The sequence below is a fragment of the Chiloscyllium punctatum genome, chromosome 3 (assembly GCF_047496795.1).
Source record: "Chiloscyllium punctatum isolate Juve2018m chromosome 3, sChiPun1.3, whole genome shotgun sequence".
Taxonomy (NCBI): Eukaryota; Metazoa; Chordata; class Chondrichthyes; order Orectolobiformes; family Hemiscylliidae; genus Chiloscyllium; species Chiloscyllium punctatum.
The window spans coordinates 4,572,206-4,594,703 of NC_092741.1; the positions used below are offsets into that span (position 1 = coordinate 4,572,206).

At 51.3% G+C, this 22,498-nt stretch overlaps 1 pseudogene; it reads left to right on the forward strand.

The window, feature by feature from the left end:
• The window catches only part of LOC140453862 (MAM domain-containing glycosylphosphatidylinositol anchor protein 1-like), a 90,741-nt pseudogene that overhangs the window by 41,064 nt on the left and 27,179 nt on the right, over positions 1 to 22,498 (forward strand).

Sequence of the window (22,498 nt, forward strand, 5' to 3'; positions counted from 1 at the left end):
CGGAAAATCCAGTTTCAGTGCTGGGTCCTCGACTTTTTGTCATTTATATCAATGATTTTGATGCGCGCATAAGAGGTACAGTTAGTAAGTTTGCAGATGACACCAAAATTGGAGGTGTAGTGGACAGCGAAGTGGGTTACCTCAGATTACAACAGGATCTGGACCAGATGGGCCAATGGGCTGAGAAGTGACTGATGGAGTTTAATTTAGATAAATGCGAGGTGCTGTATTTTGGGAAAGCAAATCTTCGCAGGACTTATACACTTAATGGTAAGGTCCTAGGGAGTGTCGCTGAACAAAGAGACCTTGGAGTGCAGGTTCATAGCTCCTTGAAAGTGGAGTCGCAGGTAGATAGGATAGTGAAGAAGGTGTTTGGTATGCTTTCCTTTATTGGTCAGAGAATTGAGTACAGGAGTTGGGAGGTCATGTTGCGGCTGTACAGGATATTGGTTAGGCCACTGTTGGAATATTGCATGCAATTCTGGTCTCCTTCCTATCAGAAAGATGTTGTGAAACTTGAAAGGGTTCAGAAAAGATTTACAAGGATGTTGCCAGGGTTGGAGGATCTGAGCTACAGGGAGAGGCTGGACAGGCTGGGGCTGTTTTCCCTGGAGTGTTCGGAACCTTATAGAGGTCCTCACTGTCCCGGGGCGGTTCCCAGTCACTGTCCCAGTGTAGATCCCAGTCACTGTTCCAGTGCAGTCCTCACTGTCCCGGGCGGTTCCCAGTGCAGTCCTCTCTGTCCCGGGGCGGTTCCCAGTCACTGTCCCCGTGCTGTCCTCACTGTCCCAAAGCAGATCCCTGTCACTGTCCCTGTGCAGTCCTCACTGTCCCAGGGCGGTTCCCAGTCTCTGTCCCGGGGCGGTTCCCTGTCACTGTCCCAGAGCAGTCCTCACTGTCCCAGAGCAGTCCTCACTGTCCCGGGGCAGTTCCCAGTGCAGTCCTCACTGTCCCGGGGCAGTTCATGGTCACTGTCCCAGTGGTGTCCTCACTGTCCCGGGACGGTTCCCAGACACTGTCTCGGGGCAGTTCCCAGTCACTGTCCCAGTGTACTCCTCACTGTCCTGGGGCCGTTCCCAGTCACTGTCCCAGTGCACTCCTCACTGTCCCGGGACGGTTCCCAGTGCTGTCCTCACTGTCCCAGACCGGTTCCCAGACACTGTCACAGGGCAGTTCCCAGTCACTCTCCCAGTGCAGTCCTCACTGTCCTGGGGCAGTTCCCTGTCACTGACCCAGTGCAGACCTCACTGTCCCGGGGCGATTCTCAGTCACTGTCCCAGTGCAGTCCTCGCTGTCCCGGGGCGATTCCCAGTGCAGTCCTCACTGTCCCAGGGCAGTTCACGGTCACTGTCCCAGTGCAGTCCTCACTGTCCTGGGGCAATTCCCAGACTCTGTCCCAGTGCAGTCCTCGCTGTCCCAGGGCGATTCCCAGTGCAGTCCTCACTGTCCTGGGGCGATTCCCAGTCACTGTCCCAGTGCTGTCCTCACTGTCCCGGGGCGATTCCCGGTCACTGTCCCAGTGCTGTCCTCACTGTCCCGGGGCGATTCCCGGTCACTGTCCCAGTGCAGTCCTCACTGTCCCGGGGCGATTCCCGGTCACTGTACCAGTGCAGTCCTCACTGTCCCGAGGCGGTTCCCAGTCACTGTCCCAGTGCAGTCCTCACTGTCCCAGGGCAGTTCCCAGTCACTGTCCCAGTGCAGTCCTCACTGTCCCGGGGTGATTCCCGGTCACTGTCCCAGTGCTGTCCTCACTGTCCCGGGGCAATTTCCGGTCACTGTCCCAGTGCTATCCTCACTCTCCCAGGGCGGTTCCCAGTCACTGTCCCAGTGCAGTCCTCGCTGTCCCGGGGCGATTCCCAGTGCAGTCCTCACTGTCCCAGGGCGATTCCCGGTCACTGTCCCAGTGCAGTCCTCGCTGTCCCGGGGCGATTCCCAGTGCAGTCCTCACTGTCCCGGGGCGGTTCCCAGTCACTGTCCCAGTGCAGTCCTCACTGTCCCGGGGCGGTTCCCGGTCACTGTCCCAGTGCAGTCCTCGCTGTCCCGGGGCGATTCCCAGTGCAGTCCTCACTGTCCCGGGGCGGTTCCCAGTCACTGTCCCAGTGCAGTCCTCACTGTCCTGGGGTGATTCCCAGTCACTGTCCCAGTGCAGTCCTCGCTGTCCCGGGGCGATTCCCAGTGCAGTCCTCACTGTCCCGGGGCGGTTCCCAGTCACTGTCCCAGTGCAGTCCTCACTGTCCCGGGGCGATTCCCAGTCACTGTCCCAGTGCAGTCCTTGCTGTCCCGGGGCAGTTCCCAGTCACTGTCCCGGGGCAGTCCTCACTGTCCCGGGGTGATTCCCAGACACTGTCCCAGTGCAGTCCTCGCTGTCCCGGGGCGATTCCCAGTGCAGTCCTCACTGTCCCGGGGCGGTTCCCAGTCACTGTCCCAGTGCAGTCCTCACTGTCCCAGTGCAATCCTTGCTGTCCCAGGGCAGTTCCCAGTCACTGTCCCGGGGCGATTCCCAGACACTGTCCCAGTGCAGTCCTCACTGTCCCGGGGTGATTCCCAGACACTGTCCCAGTGCAGTCCTTGCTGTCCCGGGGTGATTCCCAGTCACTGTCCCGGGGCGGTTCCCAGACACTGTCCCAGTGCAGTCCTCACTGTCCTGGGGCAATTCCCAGTCACTGTCCCAATGCTGTCCTCACTGTCCCGGGGCGATTCCCAGACACTGTCCCAGTGCAGTCCTCACTGTCCCGGGGTGATTCCCAGTCACTGTCCCAGTGCAGTCCTCACTGTCCTGGGGCAATTCCCAGTCACTGTCCCAGTGCTGTCCTCACTGTCCCGGAGCGATTCCCAGACACTGTCCCAGTGCAGTCCTTGCTGTCCCGGGGCGATTCCCAGTCACTGTCCCAGTGCAGTCCTCACTGTCCCGGGGTGATTCCCAGTCACTGTCCTGGGGCGGTTCCCAGTCACTGTCCCAGTGCAGTCCTCACTGTCCCGGGGTGATTCCCAGTCACTGTCCCGGGGCAATTCCCAGTCACTGTCCCAGTGCAGTCCTCACTGTCCCGGGGTGATTCCCAGTCACTGTCCCGGGGCAGTTCCCAGTCACTGTCCCAGTGCAGTCCTCACTGTCCCGGGGTGATTCCCAGTCACTGTCCCGGGGTGATTCCCAGTCACTGTCCCGGGGTGATTCCCAGTCACTGTCCCGGGGTGATTCCCAGTCACTGTCCCGGGGTGATTCCCAGTCACTGTCCCGGGGTGATTCCCAGTCACTGTCCCGGGGCAGTTCCCAGTCACTGTCCCAGTGCAGTCCTCACTGTCCCGGGGTGATTCCCAGTCACTGTCCTGGGGCGGTTCCCAGTCACTGTCCCAGTGTAGTCCTCACTGTCCTGGGGCAATTCCCAGTCACTGTCCCAGTGCAGTCCTCACTGTCCCGGGGTGATTCCCAGTCACTGTCCCGGGGCAATTCCCAGTGCAGTCCTCACTGTCCCGGGGCAATTCCCAGTCACTGTCCCAGTGCAGTCCTCACTGTCCCGGGGCAGTTCCCAGTCACTGTCCCAGTGCAGTCCTCACTGTCCTGGGGCAGTTCCCAGTCACTGTCCCAGTCACTGTCCCAGTGCAGTCCTCAGTACCCTGGGTATTTACATGGTTTCCTTTCCCACCTCCAAACCTTTTTATGAGGCATCATGCTGGGACCCGATTCCGGGTGAATCTGGGCTTTAGGTAGCAGGCAGGTTCTGACGAGGGTCACTGGACCCAAAATATTAACTCTGAGTTCTCTCCATTCAGGGAGAGCTCAGCAGCATTTAAAGTTTCCAGAACAAGTCATAGGACAGAGCAAGTGGAGATGATCAGGAATCTAACTCCAGGCACAGCAGATAAGGGGATAGCTATGAGAAAGGATGTCGTCGACACAGGACTGAGGCTGTTGGACTTAAATACATGTGTACATGAAACAAGGGAAATGAGCTTGTAGTGCAGATTGACATTGATAAGTACGATGTAGTAGGTATCACAGAGATGTGGCTGCAAGGGGCTCAGGGCTGGGAACGAAGTATAAAAGGATACACATTGAATCGAAAGGACAGGTAAATGGGCGGGGGTTGCCTTGTAAGTAAGAAATGAAATTAAATCGATAGCAAGAAGTGATATAGAGACGGAAGGTGTAGATTCTGTTTGGGTAGGAAAGGGAAAATGACCCTGATGGGAGTTCTGTACAGGCAATAGTCAGGAAGTGGGGAAGAAAACAAATCAGGCAATAGATCATATAATAAAGGCACTATTACAATAATCACAGGGGACTTCAATATGCAGCAGCACTGGGAAAATCAGGTTGGTAGCGGATCACAAGAATGGAACTTGGTGCAGTTGTCTGCAAGATGGTATTTTTGGAGCAGCTTGTGGTAGAGCCCAGGAAGGAACAGGCAGTGCTGGATTTAACGATGTGTTAGGAGGCAGACTTGATTAGGGAGCTTAAACTACAGGACCATGACCCGAATGTGATGGAATTCATCCTTCGCTTTGAGAGGGAGAAACTGGAATCAGCCGTAATGGGATTACCATTGGGTAAACGGAACTCCAAAGACATGAGGGAGGAGCTGGCCAGAGTTGATTGGAAGGGGAGCCGAGCAGAGGGGATGATGGTGGAGCAGCAGTGGCAAGAGTTTTTGGGGGTAATTTGGGAGGCACAGCAGAAATCCATCCCAAGGAAGAAGTAACACACTAAGGGGAGGATGTGGCAATCATGGCTAACAAGGGGAGTCAGGGACAGTATGAAAGCAAATGAGAAAGCATACAATGGGGGTGTGTGTTAGTGGGAAGTCAGGCAATTGGGAAGCCTTCGAAACTGACAGAGTCATGGAGATATACAGCACAGAAATATACCCTTCGGTCCAACTCGGCCATGATGGTCAGATATCCGAGACAAATCTAGTCCCATTTGCCAGCATTTAGCCATATCCCTCCAAACCCTTCCCATTCATATACACATCTAGATGCTTTTCAAATGTTGTAATTGTACCAGCCTCCACCACTTCCTCTAACAGCTCATTCCATACACTCACCACCCTCTGTGTGAAAACGTTTTCCCTCAGGTTCCTTTCAAATCTTTCCCCTCTCACCTTAAACCTATGATCTCTAGTTCTGGACTCCCCCACACAAGGCAAAAGCCTGGTCTATTTACCCTATCCATGCTCCTCATGACTTTATAAACCTCAATAAGGTCACCCCTCAGCCTCCGATGTTCCAGGCAAAACATCCCAGCCTATTGGGCGGCACGGTGGCACAGTGGTTAGCACTGCTGCCTCACAGCGCCAGAGACCCGGGTTCAATTCCCGCCTCAGGCGACTGACTGTGTGGAGTTTGCACGTTCTCCCCGTGTCCGCGTGGGTTTCCTCCGGGTGCTCCGGTTTCCTCCCACAGTCCAAAGATGTGCAGGTCAGGTGAATTGGCCATGCTAAATCGCCCATAGCGTTAGGTAAGAGGTAGACGTAGATGTAGATGTAGGGGTATGGGTGGGTTACGCTTCGGCGGGGCGGTGTGGACTTGTTGGGCCGAAGGGCCTGTTTCCACACTGTAAGTAATCTAATCTAATCTAATCTAATCTAATCTATAGATAGACTGGAGAGTTGGGCGGAAAAGTGGCAGATGGTTTCCAATCCACACAAATGTGAGGTGATGCATTTAGGCAAAACTAATTCTAAAGCGAATTATACAATGAACGGAAGAGCCTTGGGAAAAGTTGATGGGCAGAGAGATCTGGGAGTGCAGGTCCATTGTACCCTGAAGGTTGCTGCACAGGTGGATAGAGTGGTCACAAAGGCATATGGTATGCTTTCCTTCACTGGACGGGGTATTGAGTATAAGAGCTGGCAAGTCATGTTAAAATTGTACAAGACAAGTAAAGGCAAGCATTCCAAACGCCGCCTTCATCACCCTGCTTATCTGTGACTCCACGTTCAAAAAGCTTTGAACCTGCAGTCTAAGGTCTCTTTGTTCAGCAACACTCCTCAGGACCTTACCATTAAGTGTATAAGTCCTGCCCTGATTTGTCTTTCCAAAATGCAGACCTCACGTTTATCTAAATGAAACTCCATCTACCACCCCTTGGACCATTGGCCCATCTTATTCAAGATCCTGTTGTACTCTGAGGTAACCTCCTTCACTGTCCACTACACCTCAATTTTGGTGTCATCTGTAAACTTACTAACCTTACCTCCTATGTTCACATCCCAATCATATATAAATGACAAAAAGCAATGGACCCAGCACCGATCCTTGTGGCACTCCACTGGTCACAGGCCTCCAGTCTGAAAAACAACTCTATACCACCACCCTTTTTCTTCTACCTTCAAGTCAGTTCTGTATCCAAATGGCTAGTTCTCTCAGTGTTTTCATCATTTATATAAATGATTTGGATGTGAGCATAAGAGGTACAGTTAGTAAGTTTGCAGATGACACCAAAATTGGAGGTGTAGTGGACAGCGAAGAGGGTTACCTCGGATTACAACAGGATCTGGACCAGATGGGCCAATGGGCTGAGAAGTGACAGATGGAGTTTAATTCAGATAAATGTGCATTTTGGAAAAGCAAATCTTAGCAGGACTTATGCACTTAATGGTAAGGTCCTAGGGAGTGTTGCTGAACAAAGAGACCTTGGAGTGCAGGTTCATAGCTCCTTGAAAGTGGAGTCACAGGTAGATAGGATAGTGAAGAAGGTGTTTGATATGCTTTCCTTTATTGGTCAGAGTATTGAGTACAGGAGTTGGGAGGTCATGTTGTGGCTGTACAGGACATTGGTTAGGCCACTGTTGGAATATTGCGTGCAATTCTGGTCTCCTTCCTATCGGAAAGATGTTGTGAAACTTGAAAGGGTTCACAAAAGATTTACAAGGATGTTGCCAGGGTTGGAGGATTTGAGCTACAGGGAGAGGCTGAACAGGCTGGGGCTGTTTTCCCTGGAGCGTTCGGAACCTTATAGAGGTTTATAAAATCATGCAGGGCATGAATAGGATAATAGACAAAGTCATTTCCCTGGGGCGGAGAGAGTCCATAACTAGAGGGCACAGGTTTATGGTGAGAGGGGAAAGATATAAAAGAGACCTAAGGGGCAACCTTGTCACTCAGGGTGGTACGTGTCTGGAATGAGCTGCCAGAGGAAGTGGTGGAGGCTGGTACAATTGCAACATTTAAAAGGCATCTGGATGGATATATGAATAGGAAGGGTTTGGAGGGATATGGGCCGGGTGCTGGCAGGTGGGACTAGATTGGGTTGGGATATCTGGTCAGCATGGACGAGTTGGACAGAAGGGTCTATTTCCGTGCTATACATCTCTATGCCTCTGTGACCTAACCTTGCTAACCAGTCTACCATGAGGAACCTCCGCATTGTCAAACACCTTTCTGAAGTTCATATAGATCACGTCCACCACTCTGCCCTCATTAATCAGTAAAGTTTGTGAGACCTGATTTCCCACGCACAAAACCATGTTGACTGTGCCTAATCAGTCCTTGCCTTTCCAAATACATGTATATCCTGTCCCTCAGGATTCCCTCCAACAACTTGCCCACCACCAATGACAGGCTCACTGGTCTACAGTTCTCTGGCTTGTCCTTCCCACCCTTCTTAAATAGTGGCATTATATTTGCCAACCTTCAGTCTTTCAGCACCTCACCTGTGACTATCGATGATACAAATATCTCAGCAAGAGGCCCAGCAATCACTTCTCTAGCTTCCCACAGAATTCTCAGGTACACCTGATCAGGTCTTGGGGATTTTTCCACTTTTTTGCATTTCAAGACATCCAGCAGTTCCTCCTCTGTAATCTGGACATTTTTCAAGATGTCACTATCTATTTCCCTATATCTTCCATGACCTTCTCCACAGTAAACACTGATACAAAATACTGGTTTAATCTCTCCCCCATTTGCTGCAGTCTCACACATAGGCAGCCTTGCTGATCTTTGAGGGGCCCGAAGTCCCCCTCATTTTCCATTGTCCTTAATGTATTATGAAGTCCCTTTGGCAAATAGGGTTAGGGAGAATCCAGTGCTATCAAATGTCCCCATTTTGTCCTCCTGATTTCCCTTTTAAGTGGGGAGTTGAAAACTAGGGGGCATAGGTTTAAGATGAAAGGAGAAAGATTAAAACTGACCTGAGGGGCACCTTCTTCACACAGAGAATGGTGCGTGTGTGGAATAGGCTGTCCGAGAAAGTGGTTGAGGCAAATACAATAGCAACATTTTAAAAACATTTGGATAGATATATGGTTGGGAAGGCTGTGAAAGAATATGGACCAAATGTGGACAGTTTGGGCCAAGGGGCCTGTTTCCATGCTGTATTACTCTGTCTCGAAGTATACTCCTACTGCCTTCATATTTTTCTGGGGATTCACTTGATCTCTGCTGTCTATACCTGACAAATGCTTCCTCCTTTTTCTTGACCAAACCTTCGATTTCTCTATAATTCAGCAGCCCTTGCACCTACCAGCCTTTCCTTTCACCCGAACAGGAATATGCTTTTTCTGGACTCTCATCATCTCATTTCTGAAGGCTTCCCATTTTCCAGCCGTCCCTTTACCTGCAAACAACTGCCTCCAGTAAACTTTTGAAAGTTCTTGCCTAATATCATCAAAATTAACCTTCCTCCAGTTTAGAACTTCAACTGTTAGATCTGGTCTATCCTTTTCCATCATTATTTTAAAATGAATAGAATTATGGTCACTGGCCCCAAAGTGCTCCCCCACAGACACCTCAGTCACCTGCCCTGCCTTATTTCCCAAGAGTAGGTCAGGTTTTTCACCTTCTCTAGTAGGTTCAACAACATACTGAATCACGCACCTTCCTGTACACTTAACAAATTCCTTTCCATCTAAACCCTTAACACTATGGCAATCCCATTCTGTTTGGAAAGTTAAAATCACCGAATATAACAACCCTATTATTCTTACAAATCTTACAAATTTGTTTCTCAGTTTCCTGCTGGCTATTGGGTATAGTACAATTTCAATAAGGTGATCATCTCTTTCTTATTTCTCACTTCCACCCAATTAATTTCCTTGGATGTATTTCCAGGAAGATCATCCCTAAGTACAGTCATAATGTTATCCCTAATCAAAAATGCCACTCCCCCTCCTCTCTTGCCCCCTTTCTATCCTACCTATAGCATCTACAGCCTGAAACATTAAGCTGCCAGTCCTGTCCATCCTTGAGCCACGCCTCTGTAATCGCCATGGTATCCTAGTCCCATGTTCCTAACCATTGCCCTGGGGTCATCTGCTTTCCCTGTCAGGCCTCTTACATTGCAATAAATGCAGTTTAATTTATTGTTCACTGCTTTGTTCCTGACTGTTTGACTTGCTCCTTTTCCCAACTGTACAAGTCTCAGACTAATCTCTTTCCTCACCATTTCCCTGGGTCCCAAACCCACCTGCTTTTTTTTTTCCTGGTTTAAATCTTCTCAAGCAACTGTAGCAAATCTCCCTGCCACTGTATAGTCCCCTTACAATTCAAGTGCAATCTGTCCTACTTATCCAGGTCACTTCTACCCCAGAACAGATTTCAATAAACCAAAAATGTGAATCCTTCTCCCCTGCACCAGCTCCTGAGTCGTGCATTCATCTGCTCTATGCTCCTATTCCTACCCTTAGTAGCTCATGACACTAAGGTTATTCAGATATTATGACCCTCGAGGACCTTTGTTGTAAATTCCTGCATAGCTTTCTATATTCTCTCCTCAAAATCCCACCCTTTTCTCTTCCAGTGCCGTTGATTCCAATGTGTACATGACCACCTGCTGGTCCCCCTCCCCATTGAGAATATTCTGAACCTTCTCCGAGGACAACTGAACAAGTGGTAAGAGAGGAGATGATGAAATCCTGGGACTAGTTGAGTTTGGGATTATGATTGACAAGGACTGGTTGGACTGAAGGGTCTGTTTCCGTGCTTTGACTCTGAGAGTAAGTCAGCTAGTCATATAAAAGAAGATGACAAAAGTTTTTTGTTTTAGGTATCTGAAAGGTTAGAGAGGGGGAAGAGTGGACATTAGACTGCTGGAAAATGAGGCTGGAGAAATAGTAATGGGGAACAAAGAAATGGCAGAGTAACTGAGCTGGGACTTTGCATTAGTTTTCCTGATGGAAGACACTAGCAGCATACCAGTGTTTTGGCCTTTATTAATAGAGGGATTGAGCTCCGGAACCAGGAGGTTATGCTACAGCGGTACAAAACTCTGGTGCGGCTGCACTTGGAGTATTGTAAACAGTTCTGGTCACCGCATTATAAGAAGGCTGTGGAAGCTTTGGAAAGGGTGCAAAGGAGATTTACTAGGATGTTGCCTGGTTCGGAAGAAAGGCCTTGAGGCTGTTCTCGTTAGAGAGAAGAAGGTTGAGAGGTGACTTAATAATCACCTCTCAACCTTCAAGATAATCAGAGGGTTAGATAGGGTGGACAGGGAGAGCCTTTTTCCAAGTATGGGGACGGCAAACACAAGGGGACATAGCTTTAAAATGAGGGGAGATAGGTATAAGAATGATGTCAGAGGTAGTTTCTTTACTCAGAGAGTCGTAAGGGTATGGAATGCTTTGCCTGCAACGGTAGTAGATTCGCCAACTTAAGTACATTTAAGTCATCGTTGGACAGGCATATGGACATACATGGAATAGTGTAGGTTAGATGGGCTTCAGATCAGTATGACAGGTTGGCACAATATCGAGGGCTGAAGGGGCCTGTACTGCGCTGCAATGTTCTATGTTCTATGTACCAGAACTTCGAGAGTCAGGGGTGGAATGAGTGTAGTGGCCGTCACTGAGGAGGTGATGCTGGGAGAAGCTGATAGGTCTGTAAATGGATAAATCATACAGACCACACCTGATGAAGATATTTCTGGAGATTATAGAGGCATTGGTGGTAATCTTTCAGGAATCACTGGAGTCAGGGACGGATTCAGGATTGGAAAATAGCTACTGTAAGAAGGGAGGGAGACAGAAGACAGGAAACTGTCGGCAGATAGCCTGCCCTTGGTTGTTGATAAGATTTTGGAATCCATTAAAATGAGATTGCCGAGTACATGAACATCTGTGTGTAAAGTAGGGCTGAGCAGCATGGCTTTTCCCAGGGAAGATCATGCCTGAGCAATCTGTTAGAATTCTTTGGGGAGATTATGATTAAGTTAGAGAAAGGAGAGTCAGTGGATGTGATCTATTTGAATTTCCAGAAGGCCTTTGGACAAAGTACTACACAGGAGGCTGTTAAAAAGGTAGGGGCAAGGTACTGAAATGGATAGAGGATTGGCCGACTGGCAGAAGGCAGAAAGTGGGGGGAAAGGAACCTTTTTCAAATGGCAGCTGGTGACCAATGGAGTTCCACAGAATTCATGTTGGGACCACAACTATTCATGTTCTGCATTAACAGTTTGGAAGAAGGAGCTGAGGGCTTTGTTGCTAAGTTTACAAATGACACAGAGCAAGGTGGAGGGACAAATAGTGTTGAGGAAATGGGGAGCTGCAGAAGGACGTGGACAGGCTGAGTGTGGGTAAAGAATTGACAGATGGAGTACAATGTGAGACAAGTGTGAGGTTTAACTTTGGTAGGAAGAATAAAGACATAGACTATTTTCTAAACAGAGAAAGTTTTCAGAAATCTGAAACACTAAGTGACTTGGGAGTTTTAATTTAGGATTCTTTTAAGGTTACATGCAGGTTCGGTCAGCACTTAGAAAGGTAAAAGCAAAGTCAGCTTTCATTTCAGGAGAGTTTAAAATTCAATGTATTGCTGAGGCTGTTGAAGGCTCTGGTCAGACCACATTTGGAATACTGTGAGCAGTTTTGGTCCCCGTATCTAAGGAAGGACTTTGGAAGGGGTCCAGAGGAGGTTTACAAGAACGATCCCAGGGATGAAGGCCTGTCATCTGAGGAGTAGTGATGAATGGATGAGGTCTTGGGGATAGTTGCTGAGCAAAGAGACCTTGGAGTGCAGGTTCATAGTTCCTTGGAAGTGAGTCAGAGGTAAACAGGATAGTGAAGAAGGCGTTTGGTATGCTTGTCTTTATTAGTCAGTGCATTGAGTATAGGAGTTGGGCGGTTACATTGGATTGTACATAATATTGGTTAGGCCACTTTTCAAATACTGCGTTCGATTCTGGTCTCAGTGCTATAGGATGGATGTTCTGAAATTTGAAGGGTTTGGAAAAGATTAACAAGAATGTTGGTGGGATAAATTCTAAATAATCTCGTCTCATTTGCCAGCACTCTGTCCATATCCCTCCTGAAGCCTTCCTATTCATGTACCCATCCAGATTGCATTTTAAATGCTGTAATTGTACCAGTCTCCACCTCTACTTCTGGCATCTCATTCCATATATGCACCACCCTCTGCGTGAAAACATTACCCCTTAGGTCCTATTTAAATCTTTCCCCCTCTTAGCTTAAACCTATACCCTCTAGTTTTGGACACTGAAACCGGGAAAAAGACCTAATCCATTCCCCATATGATTTTATAAACCTCAGGCTCCAACAGTCACGGGAAAATAGCCCCGGCCTATCCAGCCTCTCATGCAGCTCAAACTGGGCTCTTGTTAGTTCCCCTGTTCTGTAACAGTGTCCACTGGGCCCTCACTGGGAGCTGGTTAGTCCCCTGCTCTGTGACAGTATCACTGGGCCCCTCACTGGGAGCTGGTTAGTCCCCCTGCTCTGTGACAGTATCACTGGGCCCTCACTGTGGGAGCTGGTTAGTCCCCCTGCTCTGTGACAGTATCACTGGGCCCTCACTCTGGGAGCTGGTTAGTCCCCCCTGCTCTGTCACAGTGTCACTGGGCCCTCACTGTGGGAGCTGGTTAGTCCCCCTGCTCTGTGACAGTATCACTGGGCCCTCACTGGGAGCTGGTTAGTCCCCCTGCTCTGTGACAGTGTCACTGGGCCCTCACTGTGGGAGCTGGTTAGTCCCCCTGCTCTGTGACAGTATCACTGGGCCCTCACTGGGAGCTGGTTAGTCCCCCTGCTCTGTCACAGTATCACTGGGCCCTCACTGGGAGCTGGTTAGTCCCCCTGCTCTGTGACAGTGTCACTGGGCCCTCACTGTGGGAGCTGGTTAGTCCCCCTGCTCTGTGACAGTATCACTGGGCCCTCACTGTGGGAGCTGGTTAGTCCCCTGCTCTGTGACAGTATCACTGGGCCCTCACTGGGAGCTGGTTAGTCCCCCTGCTCTGTGACAGTGTCACTGGGCCCTCACTGTGGGAGCTGGTTAGTCCCCTGCTCTGTGACAGTGTCACTGGGCCCTCACTGTGGGAGCTGGTTAGTCCCCCTGCTCTGTGACAGTGTCACTGGGCCCTCACTGTGGGAGCTGGTTAGTCCCCCTGCTCTGTCCACAGTATCACTCGGCCCTCACTGGCAGCTGGTTAGTCCCCCTGCTCTGTCACAGTATCACTGGGCCCTCACTGTGGGAGCTGGTTAGTACCCCTGCTCTGTCACAGTAACACTGGGCCCTCACTGTGGGAGCTGGTTAGTCCCCCTGCTCTGTAACAGTGTCACTGGGCCCTCACTGGGAGCTGGTTAGTCCCCCTGCTCTGTAACAGTGTCACTGGGCCCTCACTGTGGGAGCTGGTTAGTCCCCCTGCTCTGTGACAGTGTCACTGGGCCCTCACTGGGAGCTGGTTAGTCCCCCTGCTCTGTCACAGTGTCACTGGGCCCTCACTGTGGGAGTTGGTTAGTCCCCCTGCTCTGTGACAGTATCACTGGGCCCTCACTCTGGGAGCTGGTTAGTCCCCCTGCTCTGTCACAGTATCACTGGGCCCTCACTGGGAGCTGGTTACTCCCCTGCTCTGTGACAGTATCACTGGGCCCTCACTCTGGGAGCTGGTTAGTCCCCCTGCTCTGTGACAGTGTCACTGGGCCCTCACTGTGGGAGCTGGTTAGTCCCCCTGCTCTGTCACAGTATCACTGGGCCCTCACTGTGGGAGCTGGTTAGTCCCCCTGCTCTGTGACAGTATCACTGGGCCCTCACTCTGGGAGCTGGTTAGTCCCCCTGCTCTGTGACAGTATCACTGGGCCCTCACTGGGAGCTGGTTAGTCCCCCTGCTCTGTGACAGTATCACTGGGCCCTCACTGTGGGAGCTGGTTAGTCCCCCTGCTCTGTGACAGTGTCACTGGGCCCTCACTGGTGGGAGCTGGTTAGTCCCCCTGCTCTTGACAGTGTCACTGGGCCCTCACTGTGGGAGCTGGTTAGTCCCCCTGCTCTGTGACAGTGTCACTGGGCTCTTGCTGCGGGGGCAGGCTAATACTCCTCTGTAAGCTGTACCTTTTCTTTTGCAGGGTCCCCAGGACATGTCCACAATGGTTTACCCACGCGATGAGAAACTTAGTCAGGAGGATATCATTTCCAACACGAAGGTGGTGATGCAGGGCCTGAGGCTCTGAAGAATGAACATAACTCCATCCTGCACAGTCCTGCTCGAGACCATCAGCTGCCTGAAGAAGGATGAGGAAGCCAATCTGGTGCATGAGAAATCCAACCCTCATCAGGAAGTCGTGGAGATGATCGAGCTGGGGCTCGGAGAGGCTCAGGTACCAGTGGGGGAGGTAGAGGGGAAACCGCGGAGGGGGAGAGGGAGGGACCAGGGAGAAGGAGGGGGAGGGGAAACCGCGGAGGGAGAGAGGAGGGACCAGCGAGAAGGAGGGGGAGGGGAAACCGCGGAGGGTGAGAGGGAGGGACCAGGGGAGAAGGAGGGGGAGGGGAAACCGCGGAGGGTGAGAGGGAGGGACCAGGGAGAAGGAGGGGAGGGGAAACCGCGGAGGGAGAGAGGGAGTGGCCGGAGAGTAGGAGAAGGTAGGGGAGGGACCCCGGGGGAATGAGAGGGGGAGGGGCCCCGGGGAGTGAGAGAGGGAGGGGCCCCGGGAGTGAGAGAGGGAGGGCCCCAGGGAGTAGGAGAAGGTGGGGAGGGGCCCAGGGGAGTGAGAGGGGGAGGGGCCGGGAGTGAGAGAGGGATGGGCCAGGGAGGGGAATTCGGGCAGGGGGGAGTGTGTGTGTGTGTGTGTGAGAGAGAGGAGAGACAGACCCAGAGAGAGACAGGCAGACAGACAAAGGAGGAGTGTTTGCCAGGGAGGGGGTGTGCGGGGAAGGTGCTGTGGATTGGAGAGGAGGGGGTCTGTTCGTGTTTGGCCATGGTGGAGGGAGTCAGGTTGTGATGGAGAGAGGGAAAGCAAGAGAGGGGAACAGAGGAAGGAGAGAGGTGGAGGGGCCAGAGGAGGGAAAGAGAGAAATGGACAAGGGAGGGAGTGGAAGGCCGGGGGGGAAAGTGGGGATTGGGGGGGGGAGGGGGAGGGGGAGGGGCGGTGGGGGGTGTGAGGGGGGGGGGGTTGCTGAGGGTTTGGGACTGGGGGGGGGGGTGTGAGGGGTCGGGACGGGGTGGTGAGGGGTTGGGACTGGGGGGGGGGTGTGAGGGACGGGGTGGTGAGGGTTTGGGACTGGGGGGGGAGAGGGGGTGGTGAGGGGTTGGGACTGGGGGGGAGAGGGGGTGGTGAGGTGTCCCGAGCTGAGAGAGCCTGCTTTCTCTCCTGTCCAGGTCATGATGGCTCTGTGCACCCACCTGAACACAGTGGAGTCTGAGAAGCAGAAGCTGCGAGCTCAGGTCCGCCGGCTGTGTCCAGGAGAACCAGTGGCTGAGGGATGAGCTGGCCAATACCCAGCAGAAACTCCAGCGAAGTGAACAAACAGTGGCTCAGCTCGAGGAGGAGAAAAGGCACCTCGAGTTCATGAACCAGCTGAAGAAATACGACGATGACCTCTCTCCCTCTGTGAGTCTCAGGCTGGGGATCCAGCAAGGGTTCCTACTACACCCAGCCTCACCTCTTCCCTAATCCCCAGAACCTCTCCTCCCCCGCTCCCCCTCAGTCCTCACCCCCTCACCCCCCCTCCCCCTCCCCCCCCTCCCCCTCCCCCCTCCCCCCTCCCCCTCCCCCTCCCCCCTCCCCAGTCCTCACCCCTCCCCTACCCCTCCCCAGTCCTCACCCCTCACCCCTCCCCAGTCCTCACCCCTCACCCCTCCCCAGTCCTCACCCCTCACCCCTCCCCAGTCCTCACCCCTCCCCCTCCCCCTCCCCAGTCCTCACCCCTCCCCCTCCCCAGTCCTCACCCCTCCCCCTCCGCCTCCCCAGTCCTCACCCCTCACCCTCCCCCTCCCCAGTCCTCACCCCTCACCCTCCCCCCCTCACCCTCCCCAGTCATCACCCCTCCCCCTCCCCAGTCATCACCCTCCCCCTCCCCAGTCCTCACCCCTCTCCCCCTCCCCAGTCCTCACCCCTCACCCCTCCCCAGTCCTCACCCCTCACCCCTCCCCAGTCCTCACCGCCCCCACATCAAATCCCTCACCCCCCTCCAAACCAGATTACCCCTCTCCCCACCCCAGCCCCCCCCACCCAACACCCTTACCCTGTCAAGGTCCTTTAGAATTCAATACATTTCAATAAGACCATCCCTCATTCTTCTCAACTCCAGGAGTAGAGTCGCTGCCATTTTAGCCTTTGCCCATTAGACAATCCGTCAGTCTGGAGCCAATGTGTTCCTTCGAGAGTGAAGGACAGGGGCGAGGAAGCCTGCATTTGAGAGGGAATTTGGGAGTCTGATAAAGAAAAAGAAGGAAGCAGATGTCAGGAAAGCGCATCAAAAACAGGGGAGCCTCTTCAAAAATAGAGTTTTTATTCACTCATAGGATGTAGGCATTGCTATTTATTGCCCAAACCAGAGAGTAATTAAGGGGACTAGATTAGGTTAGGATATCTGGTCGGCATGGATGAGTTGGACCAAAGAGTTTGATTCTGTGCTGTACGTTGCTGTGACTTCAAGAGTCAACCATGTTGCTGTGAGTCTGGAGTCACATTTAGTCCAGACCAGGTAAGGCTGGCATTTTCCTTCCCAAAGGAGATGAGTGAATGAGATGGGGTTTTCTGACAATCAGCAATGGTTTTGTGGTTACCATCAGACTCTTGATTCCAGATTTTATCGAATTCAAATTCCAGCATCTGCCTTGACAGGATTTGAACCCGGGTCTCTGATATAACAATCCCACAATGATGCTACTTGTGTTTGTTGGTCAACATGTACATGGTGTGCTGAAGGGTTTATTTCTGCACTGTATGATTCTGTGACAATATATCAGGGATCATCCCAGTGAACCTTCTCTGAACTGCCTCCAATGAACTGATATCTTTCCTTAATAAGGAACACAGCTGCTGACAGTGCTTCAGATGTGCTCTCTCCCCAGCTCCCTGTACAGTTGCAGTAAGGCTCCCCTACTCTTATACACCAACCCCCTCGAAATCAGGGCCAACATTCTATTAGCCCTTCCTGATTACCTGCTGTACCTGGGTGCTAGCTTTCTGTGTTTCGTGCAGCAGTGATCCCTGTGGAAGTGCACTGGTGACAGGTCACCAGCCTGAAAACGATCCCCTTATCCCCACTCGCTGTTTCCTGCCCATCAGCCAGTTCTCTATCCACACCAATACACAACCTCTAACACCACAGGCTCTAACACAGTGACTTCACCTTTTGTGAGGTACCTTGTTGGAAGCTTCCTGCAGGTCCAAATGCAACACATTTACTGGTTCCCCTCCATCCACTCTGAGGCTTACTATTTCCCTTTACCAAAGTCACACTGACTCTGCTTGATTAGATTATGATTTTCCACATATGCTGCAATTAATTCCTTAATAATTGATTCCAGCATTTTCCCACAATAAGCTTCTCTAAGTACACGGCAAGGAAATGAATAGTGAAAGTTTGGCCCTTTAGAGAACGGAAATCTGAGGTAATAAAGGGAAAGCTCAGCAATGGCAAAATCACAAAACAATATTTTGTCACTGTTTTTCATAAAGGAAGATAATTTCTTCCAAAAGCTGCAGTTGCTACAGAGGAACTTGGTGAAATTCCTATAACCAGGGAGAAGATATTTAGTAAACTGATGAGATTAAAGGCAGATATGTCCTTGGGTCTTGATGGCCTGCACCCTAGGGTATCAAAGGAGGTGGCAGCAGAGATAGTAGATGTATTTGATATGATATTCCAAAGTTCCCTGGATTCTGGAAAGGTCCTCATGGATTGGAACCGTTAATGTGATACTTTATTCAAAAAGGGAAGCTATTAACCAGTTAGTTTGACCTCTGTAATGGGGAAGTTGCTGGAATCAATCATCAAGAAGGAGATAACTGAACACTTGGAAAAATAAAGCTCAATTCGCCAATGTCAGCTCAGTTTCATAAAGGGCAGGTTGTGCTTGACAAACTTATTGGAGTTCTTCGAGAATATAACTGGCAAGGTGGATAATGGGGATCTGGTGGATGTGATATATCTAGACTTCCAGAAGGTATTTGACGAGGTGCCGCACAAAGACTGATTCAGAAAGTTAGATCCCAGAGGGTTAGGCCTAGACTATTGCTTGGATAGAGGATTGGCTGACTGACAGAAAGCAGAGGGTCAGGATAAATGGGTCCTTCTCTGGACAGTGAACTGTAACTAGTAGGTGCCACAGGGTTCAGTTCATGAACCTCAACAATTTACACTCTACATAAATGAGCTGCCAAGCAGGGACAGAGTGCAACATAGTAAAATTTCAGATGGTGCTAAAATAGTTTGGAAATAGGCTGTGATGAGGTGATAAAGGGTTTACAGATAGCCTGGGAGAATGGGGCAGAATCTGGCAGCTGGAGGTTAATGTTGGCCAAGTGTGAGACTGACTGGAAAAATAAAAGGGCATGTGATTATTTAAATGGAAACCGATTCAGAGTCTGTCAGTGCAGAAGGATCTGGGTGTCTTTGTGCACGAATCGCAGCAAGTGGTTAGGCAGGTGCAGTATGTAATAGGAGAAAGGCAACTGGGATCCTGACATCTTTTGCAAGATGAGAAAGTGAGGAGTGCAGATGCTGGAGATCAGAGTCGAGAGTGTGGTGCTGGAAAAGCACAGCAGGTCAGGCAGCATCCAAGGAGCAGGAGAATCAACATTTCAGAAATTTCCTGATGAAGGACTTATACCCAAAGGGTCGATTCTCCACATTTATTGCAAGATTGCTGGGATTAAAGAAGAAGTGTTTTTACAATTGTATGAGGTGCTGGTGAGACTACATCTAGAGTAGTGTGTCCAGTTTTGGTGCCTTTACTTGTGGAAGGATGTGGTGGTACCGGAGGTGGTTCAGCGGAGAGTCACCAGGTTGATCCCAGGGATGGAAGGGCTGGTCTATGAGCAGCAGTTGAATAGCCCAGGCTTGTACTCACTGGGGTTCAAGAGAATAAGGAAGGATCCGATTGAGGGGTATAAAATACGAAAGGGAATTGATAAGGTGGACGTGGAACAGATGCTGCCCCCTTGTGGGGCAGTCTAGAACAAGAGGTCAGAGATGTCGAGTGAAAGGAGGGAGATTCGAACACAGAGGAGCAGAAACACCTTCTCCCAGGGGGTTGTCAGTTTGTGGGACTCACTGCCCCAGAGTGCAGAGTGGGGACAGAATCAATCCACAGATTCAAGGAGCAAATTGATATGTTTCTGATGAAAAGTAGGATAAAGGGGAGCAGGCAGGGAAGTGGGGTTCAGGCCAAGATAAGATCAGCCCTGGTCATGTTAAATGGCAGAGTGGGCTCAAAGGCCTCAATTGCCTCCACCTGCTCCGAACAATAGATATTACCTGCTTTTTACCACCTCCCTTTTTGAACAGGGCTGTCACATTTGCGGTTTTCCAATCCTTCTGGTACTTCTCCAGAATTGAAGGACTTTAGGAAAATTACAACCAAGACATCCATTGTCTCCTTTAGGATCCAAAGATGCAAGCCTTGGTGCCAGGGTATAGGTCTGCCTTTACCCCCATTAGTTTATCAGAAATTACATCCCTCGTGATGGTGATGGCATTTAATTTCTCTTGTTTTCTGTCGGATTAATGAGATATTCTAAGATTCTTCCATGAGGTGAAAGTGCAAAGTACAGTTTCAGTCCCTCTGCCATGCTAACCCGATCTCCAGACCCATCTGCCCAGTTTCATTTTCTGCGGGGCCTGAGTTCACTTTGACCACTCCCTCTTTTAATATATTAAAGAAGCTCTTATTGTAACTTTTTTATCTTCCTCGCTAGTTTGCTCTCGTGGTTTATTTTCTCTGTTTTTATTATCTTTTTATGGGGAATGTCCCCAGATTGCTTTCCTCCACTTCTCCTTTCACCCCCCAAACCCTCACCTGACCACGTCCTCCCACCTTTCACCCCCCCAGACCCTCACCTGACCACGTCCTCCCACCTTTTCACCCCCCAAACCCTCACCCAGACCCTGACACCCCCAAAACCCTAACACCAACCCTTGCCCCCTCCAAACCCAGACCTTTCACCCCCAATCGCTAAACCCAATCCTTCCCCCCCCAAACCGTAACCCTGACTCTTCCCCCAAATTCTAACCTGACCTTTCAACCCTGACCCCATCCACCTGACCCTTCACCCCTCTAAAACCCTAAACACCAACCCTTCATTCCCAAACACTAACCCCAACCCCCATCTCCTGACCCTCCCCCCCCAACCCTAACCCCGATCCTTCACCCCACTAGAATCTCACCCCAACCCCATCCCTGACCCTTCACCCCAAACCCCTCACCCGACCCTTCAACTCCCCCAACACTCACCCTGACCCCATTCCTCTGACCCTTTGCCCTTCCGAACTCCCATCCCGACCCCCAAAAACATCGACCTGGCCCCCAATGCCTGACCCCTCACTCCCAAAGCACACTTCTTGCTTTATTCCCTGCATGCCTCCCTCCCTTTTGATTTGATATTGATTGCCTGGGTTTGTTTGAAATGCAGGAAGAAAAGGAAGGTGACTCTTCGAAGGATTCACTGGAGGATCTCTTTCCTGAGGAGGAAGAGCATGGCACAGGAAGTGAGCTCCTCTCTATTTTGCACTCTCTCTCTATCTCTGTTCTTCAGATTCTCTCTACCTCCCTGTTTTATTCATTCTCTCACACTTGCTCTATTCCTCCCTCTTCGGCATCCTCTCACCCTCTTCTCACTACTCTTTTCTCCTCCCACTCTCCCCCTCCCACTCTCCTGTGCTTTCAGGGAAATGTCGACCTGTATGCCTAGATCCCTCGGTATGTTAATGTTACTGAGGGTTCTGCCATTTTCTGTATACCTCCCTCCTGCATTAGACTTTCCAAAATGCCTCAGCTTGCATTTACACAGAGTCAACTCCATCTGCCATTTCTCTGCCCAAGCCTCTCGTCTGTCTACATCCTGCTGTATCCTCTGGCAATCCTCCCCTCATTATCCACAGCTCCCTCAATCTTTTGTGTTGTTTGTAACTTACTAATCAGGCCCCCTGCATTCTCCACCAGATCATTTATATCTGTAACAAACAACAGAGGTCCAGCACTGATCCCTGTGGGACACCACCATCACAGATCTCCAGTCAGAATAACACTCTTCACCACCACACTCTATGGCAATGCCAGTTCTGTATCCATCTTACCAGCTCACCACGATCCCTTGCTTTCTGTATCAGCCTGCCATGAGGGACCTTGTGAAAGGTCTTGCTAAAGTCCATATAGACAACATCTACACCCTGCCCTCTTCAATCATCTCTGTCACTTCCTCAACAACCTCAATCACGTTTGGTGAGACACCACTGCCCTTGCACAAAGCCATGCTGCCTCTCACTAATAAGTCTGTATTTTTTCCAAATGTGAGTCAATCCTGTTCCTGAGAATCTTGTCCAGTAATTTCCATACCACTGGTGTAAGGCTCACTGGCCTGTAATTTGCCAAATTATCCCTGTTGTCGTCTTAAACAAAGGAACAATTTTAGCTTTTCTCTGGGTCTCTCTCTGATTCCTTGCTGAATGAGCTGGTAACATTCCTCTCTGGGTCCCTCCCCCTCCTCTCTGGGTCCCTCCCCCTCCTCTCTGGGTCCCTCCCCCTCCTCTCTGGTCCCTCCCCCTCCTCTCTGGGTCCCTCTCCCTCCCCTCTGGGTCCCTCCCCCTCCCCTCCTCTCTGGGTCCCTCCCCCACCCCTTCTCTCTGGTCCCTCCCCCTCCCCTCCTCTCTGGGTCCCATCCCCCCTCCTCTCCTCTCTCTCTCTGGGTCCCTCCCCCTCCTCTCTGGGTCCCTCCCCCTCCTCTCTGGGTTCCTCCCCTCCCTCCTCTCTGGGCCCTCCCCCACCCCTTCTCTCTGGTCCCTCCCCCTCCCCTCCCTCTCTGGGTCCCATCCCCCCTCCTCTCCTCTTTCTCTCTGGGTCCCTCCCCCTCCTCTCTGGGTCCCTCCCCCTCCTCTCTGGGTCCCTCCCCTCCTCTCTGGGTCCCTCCCCCTCTCTCTGGGTCCCTCCCCCTCCTCTCTGGGTCCTCTCCCTCCCTTCTGGGTCCCTCCCCCTCCCCTCCTCTCTGGGTCCCTCCCCCACCCCTTCTCTCTGGGTCCCTCCCCCTCCCCTCCTCTCTGGGGTCCCCATCCCCCCTCCTCTCCTCTCTTCTCTCTGGGTCCCTCCCCTCCTCTCTGGGTCCCTCCCCTCCCCTCCTCT